General features: G+C 56.7%; 1 long non-coding RNA gene across 1 annotated transcript in view; it reads right to left on the reverse strand.

Moving 5' to 3' along the window:
- LOC127487982 (uncharacterized) overlaps positions 1-11375 on the reverse strand; it is a 34437-nt gene extending 23062 nt beyond the window's left edge. The window contains exon 1 of the long non-coding RNA XR_007915363.2: positions 10644-11375. This is a non-coding gene — a long non-coding RNA (uncharacterized lncRNA). The remainder of the gene's footprint in view (positions 1-10643) is intronic.
- Positions 11376-12156: the final 781 nt, after the last annotated feature.

Genomic DNA, 12156 nt, shown 5'->3' on the forward strand with positions numbered 1-12156 from the left:
GTAGTAGAAGATGGCCCAAGTCCTTGGGCCCCTGCACCCACATGGGAGACCTGGAAGAAGCTCCTGGCTCCTGGCTTTGGATCAGCCCAGCTCCAGCCATTGTGGTCAACTGGGGAGTGAACCAACAGATGGAAGACCTCCCTTCCTCTTTGCCTTTCTGTAACTCTGCCCTTCAAATAAATAAATAAATCTTAAAAGAAAAAAATTGATTCTAAGTCAAAAAAGGAGGAAAAAATAACATACTAGACAGAAAAGATAGACTATGTCTGGCATTATGTTAAAAGCAAAAGGACAAAGACTGGGGAAAAAATGTGTATGCTTCTTGCTGGGTGCACCCTGGAAATACAAAGATCCAGAAAGATGGAAAGTGAAAGGATGCAAAGACATCTCAGTGCAGGCAGCCCCCAAGAAGGAGCTGGACCAGCTGCCTGGCCAGCAGACAACACAGGCTTCAAGGAAGAGAATAAGACTAACACCAAGAGGGCCATTGATAAAATACAAAATCTAACTTGCTGGAATGACATAATAACCCCAAATGTGCATGCATCTAATAACACAGTCCCAAAGTACACAAAGACAAAACTGACCGAACTCAGTAGAGAAACAGACAAAACCACCACCTTGGTGGCAAATTTTAACACGTCTTTATAATTGGCAGAACCGGCCACTTAGCAAGGGTAAGGAAGTCTTCCTTCACATCAGTAACCAAGCTAATCGACATCTGCAGAGCACCGTCCCTGAGAGCTGCGGGGTGCGCGCACACACACACAGCAAGGCACAGCCGCGCACGGCCGGCACGTCGGGAGGTCAAGCCCACATGCAGCCCGCGCTCTCAGCAGCGCAGCACGCACAGAGGCACCAGCCACTGAGCAGAATACTTCATGAAAGTTAAGAATTCAGGAAAGTTGGGAAATTCACTGGATCAACCAGCACAATCCTAGCGGATATTAGAAAATACCAGAACAAAATAGCGAGAGAGCTGCGTTCTGTGATCGTCTTTGGAATCGCACTCAGTCAGTCTTGGAGGGAAATTGGCACTCAAACATGTTTTGGAAAGGAAGAAATGCTGAAATACAAGGATCCAAACGCCCATCTCAACAATCGGGGGAGGGGCTGGAGCTGTGGTATAGTCAGTTAAAGCTGCAGCCTGCACCCCCTACGGGGAGGGTTTGAGCCCCCGCTGCTCCACTTCCAATCCAGCTCCCTGCTAACAGCCTGGGAAAGCAGCAAAAGACGGCCCACGTGCTTAGGTCCGTCACCCACATGGGAAACCTGGATGAAGCTCCCAGCTCCTGGCTTCAGGCTGGCCCAGCCCTGGCTGTTGTAGCCATCTGGGGAGTGAATGAGTGAGTGGAAGTTATTCTCTCTGTCTCTCTCTCTCCCTCTCCTCTCTCTCTCTCTGTAACTCTGCCTTTCAAATGAATACGTCTTTAAGAAAAAAGAAAAAAAGCAATTGGGGTGGAGAAAAATAGCCAATTCAACCTAAAGAAATGGCAGAGGGAGCGGCTGCTGGCGGGTCTGGGTCTGTCCCCTTCCAGAGGCCGCACAGGGACACTGGCCTGGGGAGGTCATCATGGGCTTCCTGGGCGCCAGGCAGCGCAGCCGCGGAGGTGGCCTCCACGAGCGCTGGCTCCCGCTCTGTCTTGCTCTGCTCGTCATATACCTAAAGCTATAACCTGCACCTGCTGGTTACCCAGAGGCTGGAGTCTCTTCACGTGATGGGAATCTCATGTGGTTCCTCCTCTGTGAATTGTCCGTCCAGATGCTTTGCCCATTGTTCTATTCACTTGCCCTTCTTTCCTTATTTTGATTGTATAATTCTTCCTGAACTCTGGATACAAATCCTTTATTTGTCAGGAATCTTGTTGTTGTTTTTTTTTTTTTGAAGATTTATTTATTTATTTGAAAGTCAGAGTTACACAAAGGAGGAGAGGCAGAGATACAGATAGGTCGTCTGTGTGCTGGTTCACTCCCCAATTGGCCACAGTGGCCGGAGCTATGCTGATCCGAAGCCAGGAGCTTCTTCCAGGTCTCCCATACGGGTTCAGGGGCCCAAGAACTTGGGCCATCTTCTACTGCTTTCCCAGACCATAGCAGAGAGCTGGATGAGAAGTGGAGCAGCCGAGGCTCAAACTGTCGTCCATATGGGATGCCGGCACTGCAGGCAACGGCTTTACCTCCTACACCACAGTGCCAGCCGCAAGGTATCTTGCAAATATAAAACTTTAATGTTAATGTAGTCCAGGGGTATTAATATGTTCCCTCCAGGACTTGAGGGAAACCATTGGATGAAACAAACAAACAAAAAAACAAAAATCAAGGAGGTGTTCTACTCTGTTTCCTTCTGCATGGCTCACGTTTCTCTTCTCCCACTTGGCTCCGTAACCCATCTGGAAGTCATCTGGGGTCCTATGATGCTGATTCCATCTCTGCTGTAGATGGGATTAAGGCTCAGCCAGGGGCATGTACTTTGGGGGGCTCTCAGTGGCAGGAGAAAGAGCAAACCCCGATCCGTGCGGTCCTGGCCACCGGCTTTCCCTCCACAACCTTTCCCAACCTTCCTGAAGCCACCAATGTGCGCTGCATGTGGCTCCTGGCACCATGCTGGGCGCGGCAGACACAACCATCCATCGGACTCGGGCTTGTCCTGGAGGAGCTCGCGGTGTGATGGGGGGCGGGGGGTGGCTCGGGTCCAGACGACCCAAGGGGACACCTGGACGGTGAGTTCCAGGAGCACAGGACGCAAACACGGGGACAAAGGCCAGGCTGCAGACAGGCTGCAGAGATGGCGTCCAAGAGGCCAACAGCACACAAGGCGCTTACCCCCAGCTGCAGGCCGGGAAAGGGGAGGCAGCCGGCCCCACGTTCCACATAGGGAAAGCAGCAGGAGGGGAACCGGAAGCCAGGCCTGGGAGACTCGAGGCTGGTTTCTCTTGCCCTTTCAGCTTTTCTGTGCAGAGAAAAAGAAGAAGGGAGACCAGGGGCCGCTGTGGGCAGCCTGTCCACCCCAGCTGCCCAATCCTGGCCCCAGCCTGGGGCCCCTGTGGGTTGGAGCTTCCCGGTTCCCCAGCTTCCCGGCAACACCCAGACTCGCCAGCTGTGGCCAGGTGTTCCAGCACCCCACCCACAGCACACGCTCTTGCGGGAGCCACCGCCCCTGCAAGCCCAACTCGAACTTCCGACCCAGGACCCATCTGTACATCTGTCCAAGCCACTCTGGCCACTGTGGGTGACCCATTGGCAAGCGTACGCTGAGGGTGCTGCGGACACAACACTAAGTTCAGCCCAGAAGACCAATCAGAATTTTGCCATCAGAAAATCTAACAAGAAGTTATAGGGGCCAGTGCTATTGGCATAGCAGATAAACCCACCGCCTGCAGTGCCAGCATCCCATATGGGCACCGGTTCAAGTCCTGGCTGCTCCATTTCTAATCAAGCTCTCTGCTATGGCCTGGGGAAGCAGTGGAAGGTGACCCTAGTCCCTGCACCCGTGTGGGTGCAGAAGAAGCTCCTGGCTCCTGACTTCGGATCTATGTAGCTGTGGCCACTGTGGCCATTTGGGGAGTGAACCAGCGGATGGAAGACACCCCCCCCCGCTTTTTCTCTCTCTCCCCCTCTGCCTCTCTCTAACTCTGTCTTTTAATAAAAAGTAAATAAATAAACAAACAACTTTAAAAAAAAGAAATTATGGTGAGTGCTGTGTGGATTGGAAGCACAATTTGCACTTGAATTACAAGGGGCTGTGGGCACCACTCCCTGTTCTCAGCCAGTGGCTCACCCAAGGGCAGGAAGGCGCTTGCTCGCTCTCTCGCGCGCTCTCTCTCTCTCTCTCTCGTCTCCTCTTCCACTCCTCCCCTTTCACTGTCCTCATAATCATTTCCAGCCCCACAGCACTTCACATTTGGTGAAAAGCACTTCAGTTTCAAAGTGATTAGAGGTTGGAGATCTGTCGTTTTAAAATTTAAATTAAACCGATTAAAATTACAGGAGCACTTCACGTGTTTTAAGCAAATAATTATTTTTTCAAACAGATCCAGGAGGCTGGAGCGAGCCAGGTCCTAAACAGGAGTGAGCACAGGGCAGGGCCAGGCCTGCAGGCTGACTGCCCACCGGCTCGGGTGGCCCAGGCACGCACCACACCACGACGTGGGAGAGGACAGGCCCCAGCCTGAAGCAGAGCTCCTTCGACTCCCAGAAGCCGGCCATGATCCTGGGCCTTCCTTCCAAGGTCACCTGAAGAAGGAGACGTCAGGTGCAAGGCTGGGGCCTCGGGGGCAGAGAGGAAGGAGAGATTCCTGCGTGATGCCTGTGGTCCCTGTCCTGTAACACACACAATCCCAGGCACCAGCGTCGGTGACAGAGACCTCACGGTCAGCAGAGTGCCACGAAGACCTTCCGCTTCCCGGACACAGCAAGGAAGCAGCCGTGACTCCGGCCTCCAGGAGTAAAAGCGTAAGTTAACAGAGCAGAGTTGGGTGACAGCACAGACCCGGGTTAGCTCCTAAAGCAGAACAGCTTCTGGGGTCCCCTGAGCCGGCCTCACCGAGCCCCGGCTCCGCAAGCTGGGGTTTGCCGGGTGAACAGAAGTCGGCAGGTGGACACTGGAAACCCCCCGGGTCCTGCTCCTGCTGCACAGTGAGGGAGCTCGTGTCGTCCTCACTTGCCACCGTGGAAACTGAGTCTCAGAGGCTGGGGTGGCAGGGGCTGTGGACAGGAGCCAGGGCGGCCCCCGACGTCCCAAGGGCTTTGCCGAATCCAGGGCCAGAGGTCAGCATTTCCAATCTTTGCTGCCACTCCCTTTCTTCTTTAATTTTGGCCGAACTATAGGATTGAAACCGACAAGCCAGCCAGCTTCCCTCTGCCCTCCAGTGCCGCCCCCTGCATCTGGGCCCTGGCGCCTGGCAGGCCTCGGGGGTGGGGGGCACTGGGCTGTTCAGGCCTCTGAGGCCGCTGAACTCAGGCAAAAGGAAAGGGATCACAATTTGCGTGGCCGAGGGAGACAGGCAGCCCCTGCGGCCCAGGAGAGCCGGCAGGCCCGGCCTGGCCCAGACGGCTCCTAAACACAGCCCTGTCCTGGTTTCCATGTCCACCGGCGGCTCCGCCCTCGGGTGGGGGTGGGGGAGGTGCCTGCAAGCTGCCCAGGTGCCCTCTCTTCGGAATCCTTCTTTTTGAGTGTTCTCCTTTCCCTAAGTAGGTTTCTCAGCTCAGAACAAGCCGGCCGCCTGTGCTGCTCTGTGCTGTCTGTTTAAACATACTCTCAGAGAGGGACAGCGACACAGGGGCGGGGAGCGAGGGGGAGCGCGGAGAGGAACTGGGGTTTCTGTGTGGGTGGCAGCGATGTCTCAGGGGCCGATGTGTGCGACGCCAGGGGCCTGGATGCTGGGGGAAAGTCAAAATGGCAAAGTGTGTATCCTGAGTGTTTTACCCTAATGAAAAATAATAATCGCCAGCCCCTGCGACGTCTCGTTAAGGGGTGAGGAGGAAAGCCGTCTGCCGTGACAGGGGCCAGCTTCCGGGCTCTCAGGAGGTCCTGGATCGGTCAGCACAGCACTGGCTGCCCAGAGACCACCGGGAGTGGCCGGCCTGGAGCAGAGCCGGTCGCCCAGGTCTGGGCTCTGGGGACTCAAACCACTTCTGTTGTCCCAAGGCACAAACCGATGCCCGCATGTACTGGCAGGGCCTGGGCTTCCGTGCCCTCCTTGCACGAGTGCAGTGGGAGGCTGGGAGGGCCCGGGCTGAGCTCGGCGCTGTGCGCAGGGCAGGGGCAGAGCCTGGCGGACAGAAGCCCAGCGCGGCCCGGACCGTGCGTTCTCGCCTCTCTCCCAGGCCTTCCATCCTTGTGCTGAATGAGCAGACGCTCGTGCCTGTGCCGAAGACTGAGGTGCTCCAGAGGGGCTGCCGTCACCTCCATGTCTCCGAAGAGGGGCCTCCTGCCCGGTGGAGTCTCCAGCAAGGCTGAGAGGCGTGGCGGCCAGGAGTCAGCACCTTGCTCTCTCTCCCCTGTCCGTGATGTGCGTGATTCTGCGCCCTGGCTGGAACAGAGGTGGGTGGGGAGGGCGACGTGGCAGCTGCCTAGGACAGAGAGGCTTTAGGAGAAGCTGCAGGAATTTGGAGGCCCCTGGAACAGGTGAGAGGGTAAAGGTCGACCTGAAAGCCAGTTGGTCCAATTTCCACCCCCCTGGAGGCTGTGTGTCCTGCCCAACCAGCCAGGGTGTGCTAAGGTAGGGACTCCACCAGACAGGCCTCCCTGCCACCCCCGGCCCCCAAGCCCCTGTGCTGGTACAGCAAGGGAGACTCCCCAGCCCACAGATGTGTAGGAGTCATGGTGGGGGGTTTGGCAGGGGCACAGACAGGTGAGGCAAGGCTGGCAGTGGAGGGAGGGGCTCAGTGCGGGAGAGGGGTGAGCGGAAGGAGGTGAGCCACCAGGGTCCCCACACCAAGGCGGGGAGGCTCCAGCTGGGCCCCCGCTGTGGGAGAGCAAGGCAGAGCTGGATGCTGTGGGCTTGGGGGAGCTCTGTGGGCTGTGCTTGGGGTGTTCCAACGCTGCAGATCCAGCAGGTGCACCCCGGGGTGCAGCCGCTTGGGGAAACGGCTGGCACCTCCTTGGACAGCTCCGCAGTGGGAACGGCGACCCAGCGACTCCGCCATTCACCACACGCCCACCAAAGTCACCCACACACAAATGTCCCCATCAGCGTCACTGGGACGCATAAACGGGATGAGCTGTGTCCAGCCCGCAGAATACTATTCAGCCGTAAAAAGGAATGAAAGGCGGCCGTGTGCTGCCCTGGGGACACAAGCAGGAAATGCTACGCTTGGTAAAAAAAGACCAGGCCCAGAACCCATGCGCTGTGGTCCCACTCGTACAGAAAGGCCAGGCCCAGAACCCACGCGCTGCGGTTCCGCTCGTACGGAAAGTCCAGGCCCAGAACCCACAGCGCTGTGCTTCCACTCATACGGAAAGACCAGGCCCAGAACCCACAGTGCTGTGGTTCCACTCGTACGGAAAGACCAGGCCCAGAACCCACAGTGCTGTGGTCCCACTCGTACGGAAAGACCAGGCCCAGAACCCACAGCACTGTGGTTCCACTCGTACGGAAAGTCCAGAAAGAACCCACAGCGCTGTGGCTCCGCTCGTACGGAAAGGCCAGGCCCAGAACCCACACGCTGTGGTTCCGCTCGTACGGAAAGTCCAGGCCCAGAACCCACACGCTGTGGTTCTGCTCGTACGGAAAGACCAGGCCCAGAACCCACACGCTGTGGTTCCACTCGTACGGAAAGTCCAGAAAGAACCCACAGCGCTGTGGCTCCGCTCGTACGGAAAGTCGAGAAAGACCCGGAGCAGCCATTCGGGGCTCCAGGGACTGGCGAGGGGAGGGGTCACTCCAGGCTTCTTTCACAGGTGATGAACGTTCTGGAACTGAGGGTGGTGAGGCCTCCACACCCACAAAAGGCCCTGAATCAGAAACTATCACGCAGATGAAACGTGCGGTTTGTGGGTCGCCTCTCAGTAGCGCTGTTTTTAAAAACAACACAGGGACAAGCACTTGGCACAGTGGTTAAGACACTACGTAGGGCCGGCACCGTGGCTCACTTGGTTAATCCTCCGCCTGCGGCACCAACATCCCATAGGGGCACCGGTTCTAATCCCCGTTGCTCCTCTTCCAGCCCAGCTCTCTGCTGTGGCCCAGGAAGGCAGTGGAGGACGGCCCAGGTGCTGGGGCCCTGCACCTGCGTGGGAAGCCAGGCAGAGGCACCTGGCTCCTGGCTTCAGATCGGCGCAGCGCCGGCTGTGGCGGCCATTTGGGGAGTGAACCAACCAACGGAGGGAAGACCTTTCTCTCTGTCTCCCTCTCTCACTGTCTATAACTCTACCTGTCAAATGAAAAAAAAAAAAAAAGGACACCACGTGCAGCACCCGCATCCCCATCCGGGCACCTGGGCTTGAGTCCCAGATCCTGCTATGCACAGCCTGGGAGCCAGCGGTGATGGCTCAAGTCCTTGGGCTCCTGCCGCCCACCTGGGAGACCCGGATGGCCTTCCCAGCTCCCAGCTTGGCCTGGTCCAGCCCTAGCTATTGCAGGCATTTGAAGAATGAACCAGTAGATGGAAGACTGATGGATCTCTCTCTCTCTCTCTCTCTCTCTACCTCTCAAAGACTAAATACAAATTTTTAAAAGGTGTGTGGAGACATCAGTTGCTTTACAGCTTAGCTTGGTTAAGCCTGACCTCACCGTAGGGAGGCCTACTATGTTCTCATTTAATCTTGGGGAAGAAGAAGGCTCAGAGAGGGTGACGGACTTGTGCCAGGTCACAGCTAGCAGATGGCACTGCAGGGGTCCGGCCAGTCCTCAGAGCCCGCACTTTTCCCCAAATGGTCATTTCCACCCCAGGGAGCTCTCAGATCCAGTCTCCTTCCCTGTTCCCTGGCGTCCCCGCAGCCCCCTAAATCCAGCCTTCCTCCACCACCACCCCCAGCCTCACGTCACTTGCTCCTCACCCCCCCCCTCCACATTCCCCACCCCAGGCCACGTGGTCAGAGCAGGCTTTGCCTGCAGCCCGGCCCTTTATCTTCAAAGACAATTTCTGCTCCAAATATTTATGGCAAAACAAGGCGAGCCCGCCTTCAGTGGGGCCTGTGTTGGAAGCGGCTTGCCCAGTGTGTGTGCACCTGACAGTCAAATCCTCCCAGGCTACGCGAAGAGCTCCTGGCTGAGCACACCCTACCTGGCACCCACCCACCCACACAAGGCGTTAAGTCCCCTACATCCTGCAAGTGACAGCTCTCCCGAGAGTGCTAAGACACCACACCCAGTGTGTCCCAGATCTGACACTGTGAGGGTCCAGTAAGAAGTCCTGGCCCACGGTGCGCAGCAGCCAGCCACACCTGTCCATTGCGTGGCAAATGAGTGGCTCCCAGTAAATCTCATACACACACACACACACATACACACAGCCACCAACGAGACTCTGCACACAGGCCTGGCCAGCACCCTCATCAGAGAGGAGCGAACGAGGCCCCGAGAGGGACAGGGCATGCCCAAGTGCTCGCAGCCCAGTGTGCACGCCCACTTCTTCCGCAAGGAAACCGTGTAACTTGGAAGCAGCCGCAGTGCGAGGCGGATTGAGGGTTCTTCTTGGGACCTGAGTCCTTCCGAGTCTTGGGACATTTTTAGATTGGGGGGGTTTGGGGGGGAGACATCAGCCCCTGCAGGTGACCAGCAAACAGGGGCCACACCCCGCACCCCATCCCACCGCCGCCTCGGCAGGGCGCTGCCAGGTCCAGTGGAGCCCAGCCAGTGTCTCGGAGGCCCCTGGCAGGCACGGTGGCTCCAGCACCAGAATTGACCAAGTGCCCCTCCCTAGCCTGCACACTCCAAGACTGCATTTTTGAGGACTGGTCAGGACAAGGCTGGGGGAGCAGTGCCAGCTCCCCCGTGGGCTCTGGGCACGCAATGGAAACAAAGTTCTCAGGCCCTGGAGGGCAGGGGTGGGAACCTCGCGTGTGGGAAAGATTCCCAGCTCTGCCGGGCGGTGCGCTCTACAGGTGTGCTGTTCAGGCAGCGAGCCAGCCCGTCCTTCCACCGGGGCCAAGCCCTGAGGACAAGGACGCAAAGGGGGACAGTGGAACATTCTGGAACAGAGCAGCAAGCACGCAACTTGGAGCCAGGCAGACCCGACCTTGAGCTTGAGCCCCCAAGACTCCGTCCCCTCCCCAGGAGGAAGGGTCAGCGAGGACCACCTGCCCGGTGCCTCCCTGAGCTCTTGCGGGGAAACCAGGACCCCCGCCCAGTCCAGGCCCACCCCCCTGAGGTCTTCCTTCTTTCATTTCCACCACTCAGCCCCTTCACAACTCAGCTTGCAGCTCACTCATCCACCGTTCATTCCGCACATCCGTTTCCTTAGGAATGCGGGAATTCCAAGCTAAAGGAAAGCTAAAGTTTCTTCCACACATACGAGGGGAGTTCCAAAAGCTCATAGGAAACGCATGTGACGAAAAACTACGCGTGGATTTCAAACAACGCATCCAAACAAACTCATCTTCTGTTTCCTCTGTTCCATGACGAACGAAACAGTAGGGCCCCAAGGCAGGTGCACTTTGAGCTCCCAGAAGTCCTCATGCTAAGGGGGTGATTACGCCGAGTGACATGGTGACCCTGGCCTGTCACCTTGAATCTCCATGGGAACCGGAAATCACCTTCAAACCAGGTGCGGCCTGTCTGAAGACACACGGACGGACAGCAAGCACTTCCCCAAAGCAGCTTGACGATTGCCATCAACGAGTGGGAGGTCTTCCTATCCCCAACGTTAAAAAAAATAAAAATAAAAAGCCACACACACACACACACACACACACACACACAGAGTCCCGTGCACCACCTGTACCTGAGTCAGCACACCCAGCACAGAAGACAGAACACTATGGCCCTGCAGGCCCAAGCTCCAATTGTCTGAATGCAGAGAAAAGCTGTGAAGTCAAAAGGCCAGACCATCCCAATCTGTCACCCTTTCTGTGATGATAAATTATGTACTCCCCTCTGGATGGGGACGCCTGGGGGCCGAGGTCCTGTCTGAGCACCTCTGATCCAGTCCTACAAGTCACCCCGGGGTCCCACTCTCCCCGCCCACCCGCCCCTCCCTACCTGCTGTCTCCTTTGGGCAGACCAGGTGTGCTCTGCCAGTGATGGATTGCCAGCCGGCCCCGCGTCCTGGGGGCACTCAGCCCTGGTGGGGCTCATTCCCCGGGCCCTGACAGACAGCGGGCAGGTCGGAACGGGAAGGGAGCCTGTCTCGGGGGACACACAGGGGCTCCTGCCCAGACTGCCTCCTGGGAGGCCGACCTGACCACACCCTGTGCCCTCGCTCCCTCCCTCCCTCCGCCTCTCGCCTCTTCCCGCCTCCCTGGGGCCCTCGGTGCTTTTGACTCAAGGCATGGAATCCAAGCTCTCGCCAAAGAGCAACAGACAGGAAGCACGCTTTCTCCCAGTCCCGAATTTTCTCTGTGCTCTCAAGAGGAAAGCAGGAGGACGCCACGCCTCCAACCAGCTCGCAGGATTCAGAAGGTTGTCAGTGGGTTAGAAGGGCCACACCGTGTCTGATTACAGACGATGGAATCTCTCTCTCTCCCTCTCTCTCTCTCTCTCCATCTTACAGGGCTGGAATACTGCAATAACTGTTCCATCTGATTTTAAAAAACAAAACAAAACAAAGGTTTGTCAAAGGTCAGTGTCTCTCCTGCCCACATAGGCAGGAGCATTCAAATATCCCTGGTCCAGGAATAAAAAGATTATGTCGTTAAAAATAAAGGCAGAAGGACGTCGCTGGAGTCTGTGGGGGATTTTAGGAAGGGAGACATTTCGTTATCGGGGCGCAATCACAAGATTTTTAAGCGGTGACTCTAATCGCCCCCCTCCACAACCCTCCCTCCCCCACTCTCTCCACCCTCCCCTCTTTCCACATCAAGGTCTTTTTATCTTCCAATTCTGCATCTAAAGATGAGGTGAATACCATTAGCTCAATTCAAGCTCAAGTGTAGTCAGATGGGCCTGCGATTTCTGAAAAGTGCTGTCTAAGGTCACATTAAAATGTATAAGAGCATTTCGATGCCCGGGAAGGGGGCTTATTATCCGCCGCGGTGTAAAGGAGGAGTGGCAGTGGCCGCAGACTGGGTGACAACACAGGAGATACCGGGATTTCGGTCTTTTGTGGGTTCCTCTGCTTTCTTTCCAGGACGCTCACACTACAAAAACACACACACACACACACAAAACACAAAAACCCTTTGCAGAAACTAGTTTAACTGGCTTCCCCGCTCCTCCTAGCCCTCCTCAGCTGTTTTCTTTAGTTTAACCCTTTCGGCTGGCCAGCCTGCCGCGTGTTTGGGGATGGCACACGGCTCTTCCTGGAGAGACAGGGTTTGCTTGGTGCTCCGTGTTTGCTCGCTTGTCTGTGTCCTCTCGGGGGTGGGCATCCATAGGCAGCCAGGAATGGGGGCTTGGGGGGTTCCCAATCTGCTGCGGCTAAGGGATACAGCCCTGAGCTCACCTATCCACTTGGTCCTCAAACAATACCCACTTAGCATCTGCTCAGCGCCAGCCATGGTGCCGGGGCACTGGGGCTATGGAGGCAATGAGACAGACAGACAGACAGAGACTG

The sequence above is a fragment of the Oryctolagus cuniculus genome, chromosome 20, assembly GCF_964237555.1.
Source record: "Oryctolagus cuniculus chromosome 20, mOryCun1.1, whole genome shotgun sequence".
Taxonomy (NCBI): Eukaryota; Metazoa; Chordata; class Mammalia; order Lagomorpha; family Leporidae; genus Oryctolagus; species Oryctolagus cuniculus.